Here is a 14,902-nt window from a genome sequence, read left to right as displayed (position 1 = left end):
TCCTCATTTCAGATAAAGTGGACTTCAAGCCAAAGTTAATCAGAAGGGATAAAGAAGGACATTTCATAATGCTTAAGGGAACCATAAATCAGCAAGACATAACAATCATAAATATCTATGCCCCAAACAGTGGCTCACCCATGTATGTCAAACAAATCCTTCTCAATCTCAGAAACCAAATAGACCACAATACAATAATACTAGGTGATTTTAACACGCCTCTCTCTCCACTGGACAGATCTTCCAAACAAAAATTGAATAAAGAAACCTTAGATCTCAATAACACAATCAATAATTTAGACTTAACAGACATTTATAGAATATACCATCCAACGAAGAGTGAATACACTTTCTTCTCAGCAGCACATGGATCCTTCTCTAAAATAGACCATATATTATGCCACAAAGCTAATGTTAGCAAATTCAAGAAGATAGAGACACTTCCTTGTATTTTATCAGACCATAATGGATTGAAACTAGAAATAAATGAAAGAGCAAAAAACAGAAATTACTCCAACACCTGGAGATTAAACAATATGCTATTATATGAGGAATGGATAACAGAAGATATTAGGAAGGAAATTAAAAAATTCTTAGAGGTAAACGAGAACAAAGAAACATCGTATCAAAATCTCTGGGACACTATGAAAGCCGTACTTAGAGGAAGATTTATTTCATGGAGCGCATTTAATAAAAGAAGTAAAACTCAAAAAATAAATGAACTAACACTACAGCTCAAAGCCCTAGAAAAAGAAGAACAGACCAACACCAGAAGTAGTAGAAGACAGGAAATAGTTAAACTCAGAGCTGAAATCAACGAAATTGAAACGAAAGAAACAATACAAAAAATTGACAAAATAAATAGTTGGTTCTTCGAAAAAATAAACAAAATTGATAAACCTTTAGCCACACTAACAAAGAGAAGACGAGAGAAAACCCAAATCACCAAAATTCGGAATGAACAAGGAAGTATCACAACAGACACGACTGAAATACAAAACATAATTAGAAGCTATTTTGAAAATCTATATTCCAACAAAATAGAAAATTTTGAAGATATCAACAAGTTTCTAGAGACCTATGAATTGCCTAAACTAAACGAGGAGGACATGCACAATTTAAATAGACCAATTTCAAGTAATGAAATAGAAGAAGTCATCAAAAGCCTACCAACAAAGAAAAGTCCAGGACCTGATGGTTTCTCAGCCGAGTTCTACAAAACCTTTAAAGAAGAGCTCATTCCAATACTTTTCAAAGTATTCCATGAAATAGAAGAGGAGGGAACCCTCCCAAACTCATTCTACGAAGCCAATATCACCCTGATACCTAAACCAGACAGAGACACATCGAGGAAAGAAAATTTCAGACCAATTTCCTTAATGAACATCGACGCAAAAATTCTCAACAAAATTTTAGCAAATCGCATACAAAAATGTATTAAAAAGATAGTGCATCATGATCAAGTGGGTTTCATCCCAGGGATGCAAGGTTGGTTCAACATCAGGAAATCAATAAATGTAATTCACCATATCAACAGACTTAAAGTCAAGAACCACATGATTATTTCAATAGATGCAGAAAAAGCATTTGATAAAATACAGCACCCCTTCATGCTCAAAACACTAGAAAAAATAGGGATAGTGGGAACGTTCCTTAACATTGTAAAGGCCATCTATGCTAAGCCCATGGCTAATATTATTCTTAATGGTGAAAAACTGAAAGCATTCCCCCTAAAATCTGGAACAAGGCAGGGATGCCCTCTCTCACCACTCCTATTCAATATCGTCCTTGAAACTCTAGCCAGAGCAATTAGACAGACCAAAGAAATTAAAGGGATACGAATTGGAAAAGAAGAACTCAAACTATCCCTATTTGCTGATGATATGATTATATACTTAGAGGAACCAGGAAATTCCACCAGAAAACTCTTAGAACTCATAAGTGAATTCAGTAAAGTAGCAGGATACAAGATCAATGCTCATAAATCCAATGCATTTTTATACATAAGTGATGAATCTTCAGAAAGAGAAGTTAGGAAAACTACTCCATTCACAATAGCCTCAAAAAAAATAAAATACTTGGGAATCAATCTCACAAAAGAGGTGAAAGACCTCTACAATGAGAACTACAGAACACTAAAGAAAGAAATTAAAGAAAACCTTAGAAGATGGAAAGATCTCCCATGTTCCTGGATAGGCAGAATTAATATTGTCAAAATGGCCATACTACCAAAAGTGCTATACAGATTCAATGCAATTCCAATTAAAATCCCAATGATGTACCTTGCAGAAATAGAGCAAGCAATTATGAAATTCATCTGGAAGAATAAGAAACCCAGAATTGCTAAAGCAATCCTTCGCAGGAAAAATGAAGCAGGGGGTATTGCAATACCTGAACTTCAACTTTACTACAAAGCAATAGTAACAAAAACGGCATGGTATTGGTACCAAAATAGACAGGTAGATCAATGGTACAGAATAGAAGACACGGACACAAACCCAAACAAATATAATTTCCTCATACTAGACAAAGGGGCCAAAAATATGCAATGGAGAAAAGATAGCCTCTTCAACAAATGGTGCTGGGAGAATTGGAAATCCATATGCAACAAAATGAAAATAAACCCATATCTCTCACCGTGCACAAAACTAAACTCAAAATGGATTAAGGACCTCGGAATCAGACCAGAGACCCTGCATCTTATAGAAGAAAATGTAGGTCCAGATCTTCAACATGTCGGCTTAGGACCAGACTTTCTCAACAGGACTCCCATAGCACAAGAAATAAAAGTAAGAATCAACAACTGGGATAGATTCAAACTAAAAAGCTTTCTCTCAGCAAAGGAAACTATCAGCAATGTGAAGAAAGAGCCTACAGAGTGGGAGAAAATCTTTGCCAATCATACTTCAGATAGAGCACTAATCTCCAGAATCTATAAAGAACTCAAAAAACTCAACACCAAGACTACAAATAATCCAATCGACAAATGGTCTAAGGAAATGAACAGACACTTCACAGAAGAAGACCTACAAACAATCAACAAACATATGGAAAAATGTTCAACATCTCTAGTAATAAAAGAAATGCAAATCAAAACCACCCTAAGATTCCATCTCACCCCAATCAGAATGGCGATTATCAAGAACACAAGCAACAACAGGTGTTGGCGAGGATGTGGGGAAAAGGTACACTCATACATTGCTGGTGGGGTTGCAAATTAGTGCAACCACTCTGGAAGGCAGTATGGAGATTCCTTAAAAAACTTGGAATGGAACTACCATTTGACCCAGCTATCCCACTCCTTGGCCTATACCCAAAGGACTTAAAATCAGCATACTACAGAGATACAGCCACATCAATGTTCATTGCTGCTCAATTCACCATAGCCAGATTGTGGAACCAACCTAGATGCCCTTCAGTTGATGAATGGATAAAGAAACTGTGGCATATATATACAATGGAATATTACTCAGCCATAAAGAATGATAAAATTATGGCATTTGCAAGCAAATGGACGAAATTGGAGAATATCATGCTAAGTGAGATAAGCCAATCTCAAAAACCAAAGGAAGAATGATCTCGCTGATAAGTGGATGATGATACATAATGGGGTGTGGGAAAAAAACAAAAGAGTTAATTTAATCCTATGCCAATTATATTTCAAAAAGCTGTTATTTAAAAAGATATATATCTGGTAGTTATATGTGCTGTGAAAAAAGATAATGCAGGGAAACATGGCATAACAGTTGAAGTTTTTAAGTAACCTTTGTTTATCTCCCTGGTTTAATTTTACTTTGTATTGTTTTATTCTCCCCCTTTCCATTGTTTCCTCAGGAGTGGAATAAAAGAAAAGATTTATTCAAGTGAGAAGAAAAGAGACAGAGCTCCCATAAGGTGAGAGGTCACCTAATAAGGGTTGCCCTAGAAATAAATTTTTAAAGCTGTTTGTTGTAATTTCCCTAACAGTGATTTTGTAGTGATGTTACTTTTCATAAAGTATTCATATTGCTTTTTAGCCCCTATGCTTCTAAGGATTTGAGTTAATAGAGTAAAAGTGAGAATTTAATTAATATAAATGTTAATAGAGTATATTAGGTTTAGATATTTAATAAATGCTTATTGAATGAAATATTAAGCATATGTAGGGTTAAATTCCATATAGCCTATGTGGTGTTTTACAACAAAAAGATAAAGAAATGCAGAAGAGTTTTATGTATTTCTTTATTTTTGGTATGTTTGTGTGGTACTGGGGATTGAACCCATAGGCTCTCTCTACCACTGAGACACACCTCCATCCCTTTTTATTTTATTTTGAGTCAGGGTGTCTCTAAGTTGCAGAGGCTAGCCTCTGACTTGTGATACTCCTGCCTCAGACTCCCAAGTAGCTGAGATTACACATGTGTGCACCTTTCTTCATTTTGCTTTATTATGATGCAGTTCATTGAAGTTGTGATTATAATTTAATACACAGAAAGTAAATATTTGACTCAACTCAAATATCTGTGTTAAAGATAAAAAGAGATTCTGTGTGAATAACTAATTAGTTAACATTGAAATGTGTTTTTTTATTTTTAAATCAGGATGCTTAATCTGTATTTCACAATTCTAGGATCAAAATGTTCATATGTTTGCATTTAAAACCATGATATTACATTTTTACTAATTGGTGCAGATGTAGCCTCTGATACTTTTATCATTCTTTGTGTTTAACACTGCATTGACAGGCCTTAAAACCTCTCTGGAAGATAATCACGTGACTACACGATATGATTTTCTCTTATTTCAAGTATGTAGTAGATTTTCACAGGACATGTGTTCATCTTCAACTACTTGACACAACATCAGGGTGGAACAAACTACTTAACTTTCCAAGCATGACTAGTTTTGAAAACCTACAGAACAGGAGAAGCAGTGCTGGCAATCATATCTGTTGGATAAACGGTGTGACAGCAGGTAGTCAGGAATAGGCAGGCTTTGGGGATATAGATTTGCACAGAGAAAAATAATACTTTCTTCTCTGAATTATTAAAATAAATAACCATGTGGATTTGTTTTTACATGCCACAACTCTGTCCCTCATCCTCCCCCCCTTTTTTGGGGGGTGTGGCATTTTTCAGGTTTTTCTTTCCTTTTTTTTTTTTTTTTTTTGTCTTTCTTTTTCAAAGTGGAGATTGACATCAAGGGTACTGTTTTTGTTTTTTTTTTTTTTTTCCCTGAGACACAGTCTAACTAAGTTGCTGTGTCTGACCTTAAAATTGAGATCCTCCTACTTCTGTCTCCTGAGTAACTGGGATTACAGTCATACACCACCATGCCTAGCATTTTTGTTTACTTGACATCAGTCTTTTATTTTTCATGTGAAATTTCTTGTGTGTATATTCCCCCTGAATTGTTTTCTCATTTGCAGTACTAACATAGTCAAAAGACTTTTCTATGGTAGGAATTAATAAAAAATCATTTTGGTGTCTCAGAAATCCATCCATTCTAGAACTTGATTCATAGGCTCAGGATTTTAATTCATATATTTCAGATCTGGGCTTTGTCTCTAGGGTTCTATACCTATTTTGTCAAGGAAATTCAATTTACTATTTTGGGAATTTGTCAACTCGTTTGTCTGAATTTTCATAGCTAGTATTACCACTATCAACCTGATATGGCTCCTTCCCTAAAAGACAAGAGTGGTTTAACACAAAATATAACCCCTGTGACTTTTAGGGGAATACTTTTTAGGTAAATGCATGGGGTAAGTATATTCTATCATGAAAACTGCATTAATGAAATTTATTTAGATAGTTCAGTTGCTAATTTCCTTTATCTATAATCTCTCTTTTCATGGAATACCTTATACTATATTTCCCATAATGTAAATTTCCCTTAAAATACATTTTATTTTTAAATCTAGTAAACCTCTTCTGTTAATTCTGTGTGTTTACTAATATCCCCAGGGTTTGAGTCTCACCTTTGGTGTCAGTCAATGATGACTGTATTGCAGTGGTGTAAAGTGTCCTCTTGCTGTTCCGTTGTTACAGGCTCAAGATAGTTAGACATTATCAAATGCTTCAACCTCTCCAAGTTGTCCATAAATATTATTTATTAAATAACTAACTTTGGAGACTATGGAACATGCCTGTACTAAGAATTACTTCATCTTATTTTTGTCTTTCAGCTCACTTAAAATAAGCTCTGCCATCCAACACATAAAAAGTACCTAGTCTAAAACTCCTGAACTTTCAAAACAAAGTCAGAAATGAAGGAGGAAATAAAACTTTGAATAAGAAATGGGGTTGCTTAAACATGAGGTTTCTTAGTTTATTTTGTTTATTTTGCTGACACTCCAATTCCACATAGAGTCAAGTATGAAGGGAGGTGTAGGGGTACTGGAGATTAAAGACAAGTCACATTGCTGGCTTGCCCAAAGCACAGAGGTGGACATGGATATGGCAGGCCCCTCTTATCCAGACATGCTCATAGTGGAGAAAGAATATGCTGGTGTGTATACTTGCTTGACCAGTCATCTCATCTCCAACCCTGCCCTGTTTCAGTCAACTCCTCTTTCTTGCCCCATGCCATGACTGACACTATCTGTCTTGGAGGCAGACATCTTGGATTTGAAATAGGTGTGTGTCATCAGGCACTTGCTTGACCTCTCTGTTTCATGTTCCTCCTCTATAAAGTGGGACAATAAATTCAAAAGAACTAAAATCAGCATACTATAGTGATACAGCCACATCAACATTTTTAGCAGCACAATTCACAATAGTCGAATTATGGATCCAGCCCAGAAGCCTGCCAACAGATGAGTGGATTATACACAATGGAGTTTTACTCAGCCATTAAGAAGAATAAAAAAAAAAAGGAAGAAGAATGAAGCCATGGCATTTATCAGTAAATTTGTAGAACTGGGAATATCATGCTGAGTGCTATAAACTAGACTCAGAAGTCAAGGGTTGAATGTTTTCTCTGACATGCAAAAGCTAGACCAAATAAGAGGGGAAAATACAAAGGGAGATTCCATGAAAATAGAAAAGAGATAAATAGAGTTGAGGAAGGAGATTTCAGGGGAGGGAGGAGGGTTGGGAAATGGGAGAATTGGTAGAATACATTTGACCAAATTATCCTATGTGCATATATAAATATAACACAGTGAATTTCACCTTTATGTATACCTACAAAGCACTAATTTAAAAACTTATTATACTTCACAAACATTCTAAAATGTAAAGAGTTTATTTGGATTGTAGTAGCCTATTGGTTGTTCATATATTCAAATAAAATGGTCTACAAACTATTTTTTCAAACAAAAATAAATAAAAACCTATAAATAAATTTAAAAAAAATCTCATAGTGAGCAAGTTCACTAACTCCTATAAAGTTAAGGAGTACATGTGAATTGTCTAATAAAAATATAGAAAGTGTGAAGTGTCTAATAGCTGACAGGGAATTACTGTTCTTATGCATGGAACTCAAAACTCTTCACAAAAACACAACCTTGCATCTGGCAGATGCAGAAAAGCACAAATGCCCCTACTGAAATCTACAGGCTCACACAGTCACAGAACTGGGAAGTGAGGTGATATATGCTCATCCTGCAGGAGAACACTCATCAATCCAGATGGACCCCATCCTTTCTCCACCCCAGCTGGGGTCCTGAACTGAAGTTTGTGCCCAGTAATATGGGTGCCTGTCTGGCACCCTCAGGTCTCCCTCCTGTGCTTCTCACTTGGGGAGAGGGCCATGGCTTCACCCCATTTCCCCACAATCCAGCACAGTCCTTTAGCACCCCCAGCTGGAGCCTGCACCCATCTGATGCACCTGGTCTTTTGAATTGACCAAGTGGTGGTGGCTGCAGGAGTCTCTCAAGTCCCAAGTAAGGAGAGCACCTATGGGTAGATTCCAGTGTGCAGCTGGGTAACGTGGAAGGTTGGTAGCTTGGTGGTCCAGGTGTGGACAGGGTGTAGTGTTGGAGACTCTGTGGCTTCTCACTGTCCAATGTAATCTGACTGGCAAGCCATTGAACTGCCAGACTACTTCGGGGCAAATACCAAGTGAGCTCCAGGCCAAGTGGGACCCCAGAGACTGGGATCTGCAGCACTAGGTGAATAGGCCATAGAGGGATAGCAGCTCTGATAACACCATGGCTCTGGCTAGGTGACCCAGTCAGTCAGCCAGAGCAGCTCAGCAGGCTGTGGGAGATGCAGTTGCTATAGCCCAGATGCAGTAGCAGGCAGGGTGGGCATGAGACCAGGAGGCTTTAGGGCTCAAGGCAAGATCCATAGCTCCAGTCCCAGCCAGAATCAGTTATGCTGATGATGAAGGAACTCTCAGGCTGCAAAGACCTGGCTTTCACCCTGGCTATCTTCCATCCAACTCTGGCAGCACTGCTGCTTTTTTGGATGCTACTAGCTGGTGCCATTGCCCAAAGCAGCAGCCCAGCCTGGTCCCTAGCTGTCCACCTAGGAAGCAGGGTATGGGATACTATTGGTTCTGCCAGTCTATCTTTACATGTCTACTTTAGCATGCACAAAGCCATGCTTGTGCTGAGAACTTCTGACCTTCTGGAAGTTCTGAGATTTCACTGTAATGCCTGGAATTTCCACATTCTGCTGCAGAAAGGTGAACCATGCATCAAGGTGGAGTGTAGCAGCAGCCACATGCTGCTGTAGTACACAAACTGTGGGGTAAGCAAGGACTGATTGATACACCACTGCCATCACAGCCAGTGGTTTATGTCTAATGAGTTTCAGTTCATCAGTAGTTGTGAGATGACCAAGGAGTGGAAGCTCACCATTGATAACAGAGGTGAGGTGAGGTCATGAGGCTGCCAGTGGAAGTTCAAGCAGTGTCCTTTGCTCTTCATCCCACAGAGCCCCAGGTTTAGGAGACCTTCACTTTGCCACAGAGGAAACTTGGTCCTGAGTCAGAGGTGGTGCTGCAGCTCCAGGAGTGATGCACAGACACCATGTTGCCTGCCTGCATGTGTTCTCCTTTGTGAACACAGCAGATCCCCCTCATATTCTCCCAGATTGCTCCATAGGGTCCTGGGTTCCTGTGCTATGAATGTATGGTTGACTCCCTCCACTTGGAAGGTTTTTGTTTTGTTTTGTTTTGTTTTGATAGGCCCCTGGTTTTGAGGTTTACAGGAACTCAGGAGAGAGGGTGACTTGGAGGGATACCACTCTTCTTCAGACTTGAAGATAAATATTTCTCACAGTTGAGGGGCTTTTGTGCTACCATATTACAAATGTGGGCTAGTGGAGGCTGTGCCAGTAGGAATGGCAGCTAGCCAGAGGTGCCTAGAGCCAAAGCTTTGGTGTGGTGGTAGGTAGAAGTTAGAAATGAGAAGTGGAATGCAAACCAGTAAAATGGCAAGGTCACAGGTTTTCTTTAAGTTACTTTTCAAGTTTTCTTTAAATCACTTTTAAGGCAAATGAGTAATCAGAAAATTTTTAGAAAATCAACAGGTGTGCATAAACAGATGAGAATAAACAGATGGGAACAAAGGTAACCAAATAGAAATATGTCAAGAAAATATCAATGATCTCTGCAAAATGGGACTAGCTCTTGATAGGGTCAATTGATGTCAGAGTAAAGCTAGGAATCATAGTCATATATTTCTCAATATATTTCAGAAGAGAAATTTCTTTGGTAGTGCAGGTGAACTATAGTAAATTTTGTCTGACTTGTGGCCCCCAATAACCATACTAACATAGTATTGACTGTAGATGAAGCCTCCCTGAATAGGATGACCCCCATCCCAGTTTCTAAGAGGACTTACTTGAGTCAAAGTCTCCACAACCTAAAGTGAAGGAAGAGTTTATTACCTGATTGGCAAAAAGTGCTGAAGTGGACCCCAGCCAGTTCTCAAGGCAAACATTAAACAGTAATATATTTGGAAACAGCACTGTTTCCTTTTGCTCTCTGCTTGGAGATGACCTATTCTCTTGAGAGTGCTTTTTGCTTTCAGTTTACTTTGTTTTTGCTTTGCTTTCACTTATACTACCTTTTCAAAAATTTGTTCCTTTTATTTTTATTTATTTTCTTATTTTCTAGTAAGACTAAATTGATTAAATAACCTAGTAAAAGTTTTGATTATAAGTATCCAAGAGTATAAAAAGTACAAAACAGATCTGTAGATTTCTAATATATTAATACAAAGTGCATGACTACATACAGTACATCCTACAGGCAAAGAAAGGTGGAAGGGGAAAAGAAGACTGTGGTTGAGGTCTAGTAATAAATAAATAAATACAGAAGTAGAGATGATCCATATTATAGTATATTCCACCATCAATACTGCAACCAAAATGTACAAAAAAAATTTCAAAATAACTCAGGAGAGTGATAATGGCTGGACTCTTGTAATACACCTCAAAGGCTATGGGAGAGCCGACCCAACTCACTGTGTAGTCTGTGCATAAGGTGGCTTGTAGCATGTTGGTATTTTCTCAAAAGGAAGAAATATAAAATAAGTTTAGACTAAGAACTATAAAACTATAGGGTACTCATAAAAAGTGGCTCCCTCCTAATTGTGACGTTATCTAATTTTTAAAATTCAGTTTTAAAAATAAGCACTGAGTCATGTTATTATAAGGCAGGCAAATATTCCACTCTTGTGTATGAAAAGTTTGAACTGGTGCTATTTTTCTTTCTGAACTTTTAGGAAAGAAGCAATAAGAATACTTTGGTTTGGGTTCAAGTGAGAGGTTTTAATAAGTATTTTAGAATTGAAAAGTTCCACAATCAGCAAATCTCAATATTCAGAAAGTCTAAATAAAAGAAGTCAAAACAACACTAACCCCCGTAGCATGAACACACTTTTTTCCTTAGTAAATTTTACTTTAAATAATGACCAAAAAAACCCCAAAACCCCTACAAGTTAAAACAAGTCAAACACCTACTCTATGCAGATAAAACCACAAAGGTCAACTGAAGTAATCCAGAGCTAAAACTGAATTGTGCAGAATTCAATGAAGTTACCAGTCATGTAACACAAATAAAGTCAATTATTTACACACTCACAAGCTCTCCAAGCAGCGTGCCCAAGAAGCATTAAACTGTTTTGCCATCCTGAAGATTTGCATACAGTTTAACATTTTTAAGAGTGTGTTTTCCACCATGTGGTAATGCTTTGGTACTATTCATATAGGATCTCATCTATCCCACGTACTTGCCACTTCCCCAAGAGGAGCTTTGATTCTGCTTGAGAAGTTTCACATAAATTAAAATCTTTAACAAATATTAATATGAAGGAAGGTGACATAAGATACAACATACAATGTCAAGCTTCTGTGTATTTAGAAAGCACTTCCTCCTTCAAGGTACTTGCACCAAAAAGCTCAGTCTGTCCTGCTTAATCATCAGTAGTATAGGTTTAATCATTAGGAACTTGGCAAGACCTTAATATTTCAAAATTATTAACAACTACCTCTAGGGGCAAGACATGTTATTGAGTTATGACAAATCTACTAACTTGAGGGAAAACAAGTGTAGCCAGCCATCTTTTAAAAATGCCCCAACCACTGCTTCTCAATATAGAAAGACTAAAAACTACATATGGTTTATGATACAACAAATCCCATCTCTGTCCCCTGAAATTCCCCTAATTTTATTCATTAGAAAGGGATTATTTAAAAAAAAAAAGACTTAAAGAGCACTTTACAGCAGCTTTAAGCTTTCCTATGAAATACTCAGCATCTTAAATATTATGTACACTTCTTTTTTCTTTTAGTAAGCTAGACACTGGCTTCAGAGTTTGTGGGAATGGAAGAAAAATAACCCATTCAAAACTATTCTAGAAAATGTCTTTTGGCAGAATAGCAGGTATCCAAGTTAAAAATAGGAAGGTCAGTTTGTTGCTTTGTGGTCTTTTCAAAATTTAAATCATTTCTGTTCCCCTTCTACATAAACCTCAGTCACCATTCCTGAGTGCAGATGGGCACAGGCCCTGGCCCCTGCTCCTCTGGCTTCTTTGCAGCTGTCTTCTTGTTGCTGCAGCAAGGCTTGAACAGTTGTGTGTCAATGAAGACTTCTCCAAAACGGCCTTTATAGATAATCCCACAACATACTATCTGTCTTTTCCAGTATGTAAGATCTAAAAAGGAAAAAACTGGTGTTCTGTTAGAGCCAGAAGCCATTTCTGTATCTGAGCCATCATCTGACTGATTACTATAACAAAGAGATTGAGCTGGGGAGGCACTTGAGTTGGTACTGTGAGCATCAGAATTGTGACGTTTAAATTCCTTCTGCAGCTTACTGATCTGGTTGCTTTTTATCCTGTTTCCAAATAGAGTTTTTACTTTCTTTGGTTACAAAGTAGTCTTTAGACTAGGTCCTGCCCTTGCATCTACCACATGATTCCAGGTTTTTTTTTTTTATCCTGCTGGTAACTTCTTCCATCTTTTCAGGAGCAGAACATAGGCATTGCAGATGTCTCCTGAATGAGTCTCATGCAAGCCAAAACAGCTCTGGAAGTCCTTTTCATAATGTTTACTGTCAGTGAATGGAGAACTGGAGGACTTAGCTCTGCAAATACAGAAACCTTCTATACTTCAGTACATCTTTGGCTTGTGAAAACCAAACATCTTTTCTTCTGGGCAATAGTCTCCCAGATGCAGACTCCCGAGCCACCAGTAATGGGCCAACAAGTTCGGCCCTAGCTGTCTCCCACTCTTGCTGGCGCGGCCCCCTGTGCTGGGGCCGGACTCGGTCTTCTCACCCGCGCCCGGAGCAGGGAAGCACGCCGCCTCCCTGCACACCAGCATGGCACCTAGCACCTAAAATTTGTTTCTTTTAGATATACATGACAGTAGAGTGAATTTTGACATATTATGGGGATCCAAGATGGCGGACTAGAGAGAGGCTGCATTCCTTATTGCTCTGTAACTCAGGATTCAAGAACACAAGGAGCAGTGTCTTCAGGAGAGAAGACCTTCAGGTGAGCATCAGAGTAGCGTCTTCTGCAGTGGTGTAGGCAGTAGCTGCGCCCTGGAAAAAGGCCTCTGGGCATGGTAGCTGAGGCATTGGGGGTAGCATTGTAACTGGTGTAGGCTGCCGATGCACCCATTGAGAAGACCTCTGGGCAATGGCAGTGGTGTCTGCGGTAGTTGCATTTTCCACCAAGAATTTAAAAGAAAAATGTGACATTTCAATATCAGGTCCAGAGGATATAACATTATATATAAAGGATGCTAATAATGTGAGTTCACTAATGCATCAAAAGAAGAGATATCTGCGACATTTTTAAAAGAAAAAAAAAAAACCTGATCAGGAAGCCACAAGGGCAAGTAATTGGCACGTAAAGTACTTAGGCATTATAAAGTCTGCAGATAACATAATGAGAGACAGCTACTAGATGTCACCCTGGGACCTGGACTCCCATCTCAAGGACCTAGGAGATTGTAGTGAAACTTGGGGGAGAATCTGTGTGAGCCGACCACTTAAAACTAGCAAAACAGTAAAGGATTATAACTTTGGAAAAAGAAGTCCTTGAAACATAGCAGATGAAAGGGAATACATTAGGGCAGAATTGCAAATTCCAGCAGATTGATCTTCATTTTGTGTGGAGCCCTGGTTGGTCCTTGAAGCCAGCATCCCCACTTTGTGTGTACTTTTGCACGAAACAAGGTTTTGATCAATTCGGATACCTGACAGCTCTTAAGCACATAATCTCTTGCAGTGAAGTAAGGTATCATATATCTGATTTTAACAGTTCTCTTGCTAGTTCAGAGGCTCTGTCTTTTAGTGCCTCATAAGTTAGCTAAACTTGTTTTTCAAAGGTGTGTATTTATTTGGTGCATATGGGAATTTCATGATCCACAATCCTACTGGAACAAAATTGAATTTGTTCCTTGGGCCATAATGACTATGTGCCATAATCTTGTGCCCTTATGATTTCTATCTAAGTTGTGTGCATGAGGTATTAGATAATGTAATTTTGGGAAGATATGGACATAATCTTGAAGTTTGTAGTGCTTGTTCTTGTTCTGCTCCCCATTAGAAGGCCCGTGGACTTCTTGTTATTTTATATATAGGCCTTAATATAATGTTTAGATAAGGTATATATTATCTTTAGTAGTCAAATAGTTCTAACAGCCTTTGTACTTCTTGTTTAGATATCTCAGTGTCCCTATTGCCAAAATTTTGTTTGTCACTGTATTTGGTATCTGGCTCCCATTTGATAACCATGTAACTTGTAAACATACATGTGGTATCAGGTCCTGTTTTTCCTTCTCATTTAGAGTTCAATCCTGTTTTTAAGTTCATCTATTAATTGTTTCTTTTCTGCTTCTAGTTTTTTCTTATTATTACTTATTACTATTATATCATCTATATAGGATATGATCAATGAGTCATGATTTACTCCATAATTGGGAAGGATAGTATTGAATGAGCTATTATAGAACCAATTCACTAGTTCTGTGGGAATCTTACAAATTGGTATTATTTGCCATCTCACATAAAAGTGGAATATTCTCAGATTTCTTTAACTGTAGGTATTGTAAAGAACATATAGAACATGTCAATTTTCATGTAGAATTCTCCATTATATGGTGTTATTTTATTGGTGACTTCTACATCTAATAGTGCTCTTGGGAGTTTGGGAGATACCCTATTTTGGTTTCTATAATCTAATCATTATTTGAATGACCCATTAGATTTTAGAACAGGTCATACTAGGCTATTAAAGTTATTGAAATTGCTAGGAACAACTATGTTTTTCTTGAGTAATTCTACTATTTTTCTGCAATTACTTTATGTACACACTTGAATGGGTATTGTTTTGCACATGCTGTCACTGTGGTTGTGGGTAGTGTGATGGGTGTTATCAGTACTTTTGCTAATCTGTATTTTATAATTTTTAAGTGTTTTCTTGGCCACAATTTTATATATATATATTATAGAT

The 14,902-nt window shown here is 37.7% G+C and overlaps 1 pseudogene; it reads right to left on the bottom strand.

Moving 5' to 3' along the window:
- Positions 1-11,912: 11,912 nt before the first annotated feature.
- On the bottom strand, positions 11,913-12,593 carry LOC124962404 (SIN3-HDAC complex-associated factor-like; annotated as a pseudogene).
- Between the last annotated feature and the right edge of the window lie 2,309 nt (positions 12,594-14,902).

The sequence above is a fragment of the Sciurus carolinensis genome, chromosome 12 (genome assembly GCF_902686445.1).
Source record: "Sciurus carolinensis chromosome 12, mSciCar1.2, whole genome shotgun sequence".
Classification (NCBI taxonomy): Eukaryota; Metazoa; Chordata; class Mammalia; order Rodentia; family Sciuridae; genus Sciurus; species Sciurus carolinensis.
Note: the sequence above shows the minus strand (reverse complement) of the source record. Positions and strands in the feature narration are given on the sequence as shown.